This window comes from Leptodactylus fuscus, chromosome 4 (assembly GCF_031893055.1).
Source record: "Leptodactylus fuscus isolate aLepFus1 chromosome 4, aLepFus1.hap2, whole genome shotgun sequence".
Classification (NCBI taxonomy): domain Eukaryota; kingdom Metazoa; phylum Chordata; class Amphibia; order Anura; family Leptodactylidae; genus Leptodactylus; species Leptodactylus fuscus.
In genome coordinates this window covers 5,240,301-5,250,736 of record NC_134268.1, presented here as the reverse complement: position 1 = coordinate 5,250,736, position 10,436 = coordinate 5,240,301, and positions in this window count along the sequence as shown.

The window sequence follows — 10,436 nt, the reverse complement described above, 5'->3', positions numbered from 1 at the left end:
TATGGAGAGTCTATATAAGACTGTACGGACCGCACGTGTATGGTATGGAGAGTCTACCTAAGACTGTACGGACCGCACGTGTATGGTATGGAGAGTCTACATAAGACTGTACAGACCGCACGTGTATGGTATGGAGAATCTACGTAAGACTGTACGGACTGCACGTGTATGGTATGGAGAGTCTATGTAAGACTGTACGGACCTCACGTGTATCGTAAGGAGAGTCTACATAAGACTGTACGGACTGCATGTGTATGGTATGGAGAGCCTACGTAAGACTGAATGGACCGCACGTGTATGGTATGGAGAGTCTATGTAAGACTGTACGGACCGCACTTGTATCATATGGAGAGTCTTCTTAAGACTGTACGGACCGCACGTGTATCGTAAGGAGAGTCTACATAAGACTGTACTGACCGCACTTGTATCATATGGAGAGTCTACGTAAGACTGTACGGATCGCACTTGTATCATATGGAAAGTCTACGTAAGACTGTACCGACCGCACGTGTATCGTAAGGAGAGTCTACGTAAGACTGTACGGACCGCACGTGTACAGTATGGAGAGTCTACGTAACACTGTATGGACCACACTTGTATCATATGGAGAGTCTTCATAAGACTGTACGAACCGCACTTGTATCATATGGAGAGTCTTCGTAAGACTGTACGGACCGCACATGTATGGTATGGAGAGTCTATGTAAGATTGTACGGACCGCACATGTACGGTATGGAGAGTCTACGTAAGACTGTGCGGACCGCACGTGTACGGTAAGGAGAGTCTACGTAAGACTGTACAGATCGCACGTGTACGGTATGGAGAGTCTACATAAGACTGTACGGACCGCACGTGTACAGTATAGAGAGTCTACGTAACACTGTATGGACCGCACTTGTATCATATGGAGAGTCTTCGTAAGACTGTACGGACCGCACGTGTATGGTATGGAGAGTCTACGTAAGACTGTACGGACCGCACGTGTATCGTATGGAGAGTCTACCTAAGACTGTACGGACCACACGTGTATGGTATGGAGAGTCTGTGTAAGACTGTACGGACTGCACGTGTATGTTATGGAGAGTCCACGTAAGACTTTACGGACCGCACGTTTACGGTATGGAGAGTCTACGTAAGACTGTGCGGACCGCACGTGTATGGTAAGGAGAGTCTACGCAAGACTGTACGGACCGCACGTGTACGGTATGGAGAGTCTATGTAAGATTGTACGGACCGCACATGTACGGTATGGAGAGTCTACGTAAGACTGTGCGGACCGCACGTGTACGGTAAGGAGAGTCTACGTAAGACTGTACAGATCGCACGTGTACGGTATGGAGAGTCTACATAAGACTGTACGGACCGCACCTGTATCGTATGGAGAGTCTACCTAAGACTGTACGGACCGCACGTGTATGGTATGGAGAGTCTATATAAAACTGTACAGACCGCACGTGTATGGTTTGGAGAATCTACGTAAGACTGTATGGACTGCACGTGTATGGTATGGAGATTCTACGTAAGACTGTACGGACCTCACGTGTATCATAAGGAGAGTCTACATAAGACTGTACGAACCGCACGTGTATGGTATGGAGAGTCTACGTAAGACTGTACGGACCGCACTTGTATCATATGAATAGTCTACGTAAGACTGTACCGACCGCACGTGTATCGTAAGGAGAGTCTACGTAACACTGTATGGACCGCACGTGTACAGTAAGGAGAGTCTTCGTAAGACTGTACGGACCGCACTTGTATCATCTGGAGAGTCTTCGTAAGACTGTACGGACCGCACGTGTACAGTATGGAGAGTCTACGTAACACTGTATGGACCGCACTTGTATCATATGGAGAGTCTATGTAAGACTGTACGGACTGCACTTGTATCATATGGAGAGTCTACGTAACACTGTACGGACCGCACTTGTATCATATGGAGAGTCTTCGTAAGACTGTACGGACCGCACGTGTACAGTATGGAGAGTCTACGTAACACTGTATGGACCGCACTTGTATCATATGGAGAGTCTACATAAGACTGTACCAACCGCACGTGTATCGTAAGGAGAGTCTACGTAAGATTGTACGGACCGCACGTGTACAGTATGGAGAGTCTACGTAACACTGTACAGACCGCACTTGTATCATATGGAGAGTCTACGTAAGACTGTACGGACCGCACGTGTATGGTATGGAGAGTCTACGTAACACTGTTTGGACCGCACTTGTATCATATGGAGAGTCTTCGTAAGACTGTACGGACCGCACTTGTATCATATGGAGAGTCTACGTAAGACTGTATGAACCGCACTTGTATCATATGGAGAGTCTACGTAATACTGTATGAACCGCACTTGTATCATATGGAGAGTCTATGTAAGACTGTACGGACTGTACTTGTATCATATGGAGAGTCTACGTAACACTGTACGGACCGCACTTGTATCATATGGAAAGTCTTCGTAAGACTGTACGGACCACAATTGTATGATATGGAGAGTCTACATAAGACTGTACAGACCACACTTGTATGGTATGGAGAGTCTACGTTAGACTGTATGGACCGCACGTATATCACATGGAGAGTCTACGTAAGACTTTACGGACCGCACTTGTATGGTATAGAGAGTCTACGTAAGACTTTACGGACCGCACTTGTATGGTATAGAGAGTCTACGTAAGACTGTACAGATCGCACTTGTATCATATGGAGAGTCTACGTAAGACTGTATGGACCGCACGTATATCATATGGAGAGTCTATGTAAGACTGTACGAACCGCACGTGTATGGTATGGAGAGTCTTTGTAAGACAGTACAGATCGCACTTGTATCATATGGAGAATCTACGTAAGACTGTACGGACCGCACGTGTATGGTATGGAGAGTCTTCGTAAGACTGTACGGACCGCACGTGTACAGTATGGAGAGTCTACGTAACACTGTATGAACCGCACTTGTATCATATGGAGAGTCTTCATAAGAGTGTACGGACCGCACGTGTATGGTATGGAGAGTCTACGTTAGACTGTATGGACCGCACGTATATCATATGGAGAGTCTACGTAAGACTTTACGGACCGCACTTGTATGGTATAGAGAGTCTACGTAAGACTGTACAGATCGCACTTGTATCATATGGAGAGTCTACGTAAGACTGTATGGACCGCACGTATATCATATGGAGAGTCTATGTAAGACTGTACCGACCGCACGTGTACAGTATGGAGAGTCTACGTAACACTGTATGAACCGCACTTGTATCATATGGAGAGTCTACATAAGACTGTACCGACCGCATGTGTATCGTAAGGAGAGTCTACGTAAGACTGTACGGACCGCACGTGTACAGTATGGAGAGTCTACGTAACACTGTACAGACCGCACTTGTATCATATGGAGAGTCTACGTAAGACTGTACGGACCTCACGTGTATCGTATGGAGAGTCTACGTAAGACTGTATGGACCGCACTTGCATCATATGGAGAGTCTTCGTAAGACTGTATGAACCGCACTTGTATCATATGGAGAGTCTATGTAAGACTATACGGACTGCACTTGTATCATATGGAGAGTCTACGTAACACTGTACGGACCGCACTTGTATCATATGGAGAGTCTTCGTAAGACTGTACGGACCGCACTTGTATCATATGGAAAGTCTTCGTAAGACTGTACGGACCACAATTGTATGATATGGAGAGTCTACATAAGACTGTACGGACCGCACTTGTATCATATGGAGAGTCTTCATAAGACTGTACAGACCGCACGTGTATGGTATGGAGAGTCTACGTTAGACTGTATGTACCGCACGTATATCATATGGAGAGTCTACGTAAGACTTTACGGACCGCACTTGTATGGTATAGAGAGTCTACGTAAGACTGTACTGATCGCACTTGTATCATATGGAGAGTCTATGTAAGACTGTACGGACCGCACGTGTATCATATGGAAAGTCTATGTAAGACTGTATGGCCCGCACTTGTATCATATGGAGAGTCTATGTAAGACTTTACGGACCGCACTTGTATGGTATAGAGAGTCTACGTAAGACTGTACAGATCGCACTTGTATCATATGGAGAGTCTATGTAAGACTGTACGGACCGCACGTGTATCATATGGAAAGTCTATGTAAGACTGTATGGCCCGCACTTGTATCATATGGAGAGTCTATGTAAGACTGTACGGACCGCACGTGTATGGTATGGAGAGTCTATATAAGACTGGAAGATTATGAAAGATGATCTGTTTTCCCTTAGCCCAAACAGCAGCACAAATGGGGTATTCCTGCCCCTGTGTGCTGTTAGGACAGGTGGAATTTTTAATTAACTAACAGACTTCTTCCCCTATAAGAGGCCGAGAGACCTCCCCCCCCTTGTGTTAGTCAAAAAGTATGACAGTATAAAACACAATAGAGAACATTCTGATAGCGAATGGGAGGAGCCTTGTGCTGCTCTTTGGGCTAAGGGAAAACAGATCTTTCATAATCTTCCATTCCCCCTACGCCCAACAGCAGCACAAGACGGGAATCTAGCAAGTATCACCCCAACTATGGTGGGGGGTCTAGGCAAACCGATGCCAAGACGGACTGTCCGAAGGCTACAGACTCCGATGTGCGCCAGTCCAGTCTATAGTGTCTGGCGAAGGTGAGATGTGAACTCCAGAAAGCGGCGCCACATATCTGCTCTAAGGAGAGGGAACGTCTTTCCGTCCAAGAGGTTGATACGGCTCTGGTAGTGTGTGCACGTACAAATTCTGGTACCGGTAGGTCCTGGGCGTGGAGAGAGCAAGCAATGGCATCTCTGATCCACTTTGACAAGGTGGCTTTGGACGCTTTAGCACCTCTATTATTGCCATGGACATTACCCAATAGGTTTTCTGACCTTCGGAAAGAGGCCGTACGCTCCAGGTAGATGCGTAGTGTTCTGACCAAATCCAGCTTGTGCATCCTCTCCTCCGCCTCGGAAGTGGGAGAAGGAAAAAAGGCCGGTAAAGAAATCACTTGATTTATGTTAGAAACGGTCGGAACCTTTGGCAAAAACGTCAGGACGAACCGTAATTGTACCCTATCAGGGAAAAAGAGATGAACGGTTCGGAGGCCGCCAAGGCCTGTAATTCGCCAATCCTTTTGGCGGAGGTTATTGCCAGCAAAAAGGTCACTTTATAGGAAAGGTATTTCCAGTCTACTTCCGACAAGAGTTCAAAGGGGGGATCACAGAGCCCCTGTAGAACGGCAGCCAGGTCCCAAGAGGGAGCCCGGGGATGAACCTGGGGGTGGAGCCTCAAAGCCCCTCTCAGGAATTGCTTTACTAGATGATCTTGAGTTAACCTGGTCCCCAGAAGAGCGGAAAGGGCTGAAACCTAAACCTTCAGAGTGGCCGGGGTTAACCCTTTATCCAGGCCACCTTTGGTGGTGTATTGGGTGGCCATCAGATCCACCTCGGGGAGACCCCACATCCTGGTGAGCTGGTGAAAGATGTCCTGGTTTAGAGACCATTCTCCTGAGGTTGTCAAGCCTCTGCTGAGCTGATCCACCAGGATGTATAGACAACCTCGGATGTGCACCGCTGATAACTGGAGAAGATTCTGTTCTGCCCAGGCGAAGATTAATTTGGTAACCTGCAGAAGTGAGGGGGACCTGATTCCCCCCTGCTTGTTGATGTAATGGACTGCCATAAGGTTGTCCGTCCAAATCTTGACTGCTTTCCCCCGCAGAACAGGCGCAAACGTCTCGGTGCTCGGTGAACTGCCATAAGCTCGCGCCAATTGGATGAGCGCATTCTCTCCAGATGGTTCCATGTACCTTGTGCCAGGGTCTCCCCCAGATGAGCTCCCCATCCTGTGAGGGAGGCATCTGTTGTCAACAGGGTCGAGGTGAACCTGACCGAGGACTGCCCATTTCGTAGATGGGACCACCAGGCTAGTGAGCGTCTGGTGCTGATGGTTAACTGGATAGGCTTCTGTAGTCCTGAAGGGCTGTGATTCCAGACTCTCAGGATCTCGTTCTGCAGAGGGCGCATGTGCCACAGGGCCCAGGGGACTGCTTCTATAGAGGCGGACATCAAGCCTAGGACCTTCATGGCCGTCCTGATCGTGACCTTCCTGGTGACGGAAAGATGATGAACTGCTCGAGCAATCTTTTTCTTGTGAGGAGAAGGCAGAGAGATCGTCATGTTGAGAGAGTCTAAGTTGAAACCCAGGAACTGGATTCGGGTTGATGGAATCACTACTGACTTTTGCCAGTTTATTAGCCAGCCCAGCTGGCTTAGCAAAGCTACTACGGTCTGTACCTGCGTGGTGAGGACCTCCTTTGACTGAGCCTTGAGAAGCCAGTCATCCAGATATGGGACTATGAAGATCCCTTGGAGGCATAGGGCAGCAGCGACCGGAGCTATTACCTTTGTGAAGGTGTGGGGGGCTGATGATATGCCCAATGGGAGGGCGGTGAACTGAAGGTGTAGCAGTCTTCCATCCATGTAAATTGCAACTCTTAGGAATTTCCTGTGTGTAGGAAAGATAGGTACATGGAGATAAGCATCCCTTAGGTCCAGGGTGACAAAGTGATCTCCGGGTTGTAAGAAGGGTAGCACAGACTTGATGGTTTCCATACGGAACTGTAGTTTGTGGATGAACTGATTCAGGTACCTGAGATCAATAATCATTCGCCATCCGCCCGAGGTCTTGAATACCAGGAAAACCGGAGAGTAGACACCTTGGCCCTGTTCTGCTAGGGGTACCGGTTCCAGCGCTGCTTTGTCCACGTATTCTTGAACGGCTTTCTCCAGATGAAGTTGTTTGGGGCCCTGAAAAGGGTGAGTTATTACAAATCTGTCTACAGGACAAGATGTGAAGACTATCCTGTAGCCCTCCTGCACTGTTTGGATGACCCAGGGATCCTGGGTGTGCAGGCGCCAGGCCGCCGCATGGTAGAAGAGATGGCCGCCTACTACGGAGGGAACTGGGGGGGCGGGAGGTGACACCGTCAGAGGGTCTTCCTGCGCTCACGGGAGGTACCACGTCCTCTACCTCTGGACTGGGGTCCAGCGCGTCTCTGGCCTCTGGAGCCTCTCTGAGAAGATCCACGTCCTCAAAAGGATCTTTGCCTCTCAGTAGGTTGGGGCAGATTCTTCCCCTTGGAGTCAGCAAGGCTCTCCATTATACGGTCCAGCTCTCTGCCGAAGAGCCTCCCTGGTTCGAAGGGGAGCGAGCAGAGGCTGAACTTTGACGAGTTGTCAATGCGCCACGGTTTCAGCCATAAGGGACGTCTGGCCGCCGTGGAGAGAGCCATCGCCCTAGCTGCCAGTCTTGCCTGGAATCGCGTAGCCTCCGAAAGGTGATCCACCAGGAGGTCGATATCCTTAACTACAGAGAGAGATCCCTACTGGAGTCATCCGAGCCCTCTCTCCCCCCTCCTGGAGAAGCTACATATCAGGGAGATGGATTCCTCCTCTGAGGAGCCGGAGGATACGGAGAGGAAGATCTTCCCGCTGGAGAAGAGGCCTAGGCTCTTCAAGATTATCAGGCAGAGATCGGGAAGCTGGCAAGGGGCCATCTCTGGCAAAACCTGTAATCACAGGAGTCTGGCAGCGGGATCCTGCATTTGGCACAGGCCAGATGCTTCCTCTTGGACGCACTCTTTCTCCTGGGAGGAAGGGCGGAAGAGGATGAAGATGACATTCTAGAAGAGAAGAGACAAACAATCAATATCCTTAAAAAACAGCGGGTAGCCACCCACACCCTCCCCCTCCACCAGACCTCACGCAGCATAACTCTGCTTCCACAAAGCAAACAGCAAAGCGGATACTACTCTGACACAGGGTGCTTGAGTAGGTGCTTGTAACCGGAGTGACAAGCAAAGACTGAGTGGTGGAGGTTTTTTTTTTTAATTGTCTCCAAACGGAAGGGGCGGGACCAAGATCCAAAGCCCCGCCCCCTAGCAAAACCTGCCTTGACAGGCCAAATCCCGGTCACTACCCCCTCTTGCAGCAGCTGTAGGGAGGAGGGGGGTCCGGCTATGTCTGGAAGTCCACTAGGACTAAGAAAAGTAAAAAAAATATATTGCCCCTGACCTAGGTGTGCATGAGCGGCCGGGCCGGAAGTGGTCGCCTGCATAGAGCGACCGTCGGAAAGCCGGCAGCGAAACAAAGTTCCACCCGGCCGCCGGAAACAGAAAGTTTCCCCCCTCCGGCTCGAGATACAAGCCGGCGCCACGGAGGGGAACCGACAGACCGGAGCGCGGCCAGGAGCCAAGCCGAGGTAAGAGACCAGGAGGGAGGGAAAGCCCTGACCCCAGTAAGAGGCCAGAACACCTCTCCCCCCGCCACCTGTCCTGTCCCACAGGACAAAAAAAAAACACAAGGGGGAGTTGGTCTTCTGGCCACTTATAGGGGTCAAAGCTGTTAGGTAATTAAAAATTCCACCTGTCCTAACAGCTCATAGGGGCAGGAATACCCCAGTTGTGCTGCTGTTGGGCGTAGGGGGAAGTGTCCTTCTCTCTGTGCCCTACTCTTTGTCCTATATGTGCCCTTCTCTCTGTGTCCTATATGTGCCCTACTCTCTGTTCCCTATGTGTGTCCTTCTCTCTGTGCCCTATGTGTTCTGCTCGCTGTGTCCTATATGTGCCCTTCTTTCTGTGCCTTATATATGTCCTACTCTGTGTCCTATGTGCCCTTCTCTCTGTGCCCTACTCTTTGTCCTATATGTGTCCTACTCTCTGTTTCCTATATGTGTCCTACTCTCTGTGCCCTATATACCTGTATCTCCTACTCTCTGTGTCCTATATGTGCCCCACTCTGTGCCCTATTTATGCCTGGGGTCTGATTGGTTCATTGTTTGATTACTGCTTAATTACCCTGTCTCTATGTGGTTTTACCGAGGGAACTCTAACCCCCCATGTGTATTGTGCTGCCGAGGACGATCAGGAAATAAACATTTTGGTGAGTTAAATTTTCATTATGTTACTGAGAAGACTGTAGGGGCCCCGATGCTCCCGCCCCTAGGACTGTTGGCCTCTCCCGATGATGTCATGAGCTGATGGACCATCTTCTGATCCAATCTCAGCAGAGAAGATCTGCTACACGACCAACAGTGACCCTGACTCCTGGTGACACATTACTCCTGGAATCATCATGGCTTCCATCTCCTTAGTAGTCCCAATCATCCTGAAGCATGTGATCCGTCTCCCAGTGATCTCCTATTTAGATCTTTCTACAAGTGTAAAGTATTGGATTTGAGGATCTTGTACTCTGGAGACCATTTCGTTATGACCCTGGGAACATCTTGGCCATCAGATCCACCATCCCTTAGAGGTCCGAGGGAACGGCTACTCGATGGAGAGTCTGAGGTAATGTCATGGCTGGATGAGGCCGGAGACGATCACACGTCTGTACATGTGTACTGGTAATCCGGGTTCTAGTAAGCCCTGTGTGCCTGCACCACAGGGGGTTGTATCTCCACCCACTATTCGGGACAAGAGGTTTACTAGCCCCTCCTCAGTGTATTCCACTATTAGTATACCCTAACCAAATATACACTAGATAAGGGGGAGACATCAGGGTGCTGTCAAGGGGGGGCGACACCACAAACCAAATAAGATTCTATAGTCTCAAATGCCCAGATGTAGAAGTTCTGGAACTAATAGAAGAACCATCGTATCTGCTATTAACCCACGCGCTATGGGCCGCACAATGACCTTCAGATTCCGCTGATGATCTTCTATGGAGCACTTGGAAGTAAAGAATCAGAGAGAAAGCACATGCCAGGGTGAAGTCCCAATTGTAGGAAGTAGCATCTACCCCGACACAAGGTTCTCTGGGGTTCACTGAAAAGAACTGAGGAACGTTTAGACCCACATGTGGAGTCCACCGGGTCTGACAACCTGCTGGAACATTTTGGTGTTTCGATCTCCTGGATTTCAAAGTTTCCTGCTCAGGAAATTCGCTTGGCAGTTTGACGATCCCTTTAGCTGGAGAGCTGATCTGTGTTTTAGGTGTCCCAGGAGATTATTTGTGCTGAAAGCCTGAAGATCCCGCCATCAAGCCCCTCTTTGGGCGCAGGGATGAGACCTCCTGTGGTGCGCTCATAAACGGCAGCTCAGAAATGTTTCTTTTGATTTTTGCATTTTTAATTGTCTTGTCTAGAACTGGACCAAAGACGAAGGCGTGAGATATATACATATATACTGTATATAGGTGGAGTTCAGGGCATGACGGCTGGGATCTGTTGGGTGTTTTAATGTAATTTTTCGAGGGGCCGGGGAATATCCAGACCTTGAATCAGTCGATATCTGTTTATTTACAGAGACATACAACAAATAAATAATTTTCTTCTCCGCTACAACAGGAGACCATCATGACCATAAAAACCTCAGATAAAAAACTGTACACGTAGATGACGAGCGGCCCCGTCCAGGAGATGCTCAGATGG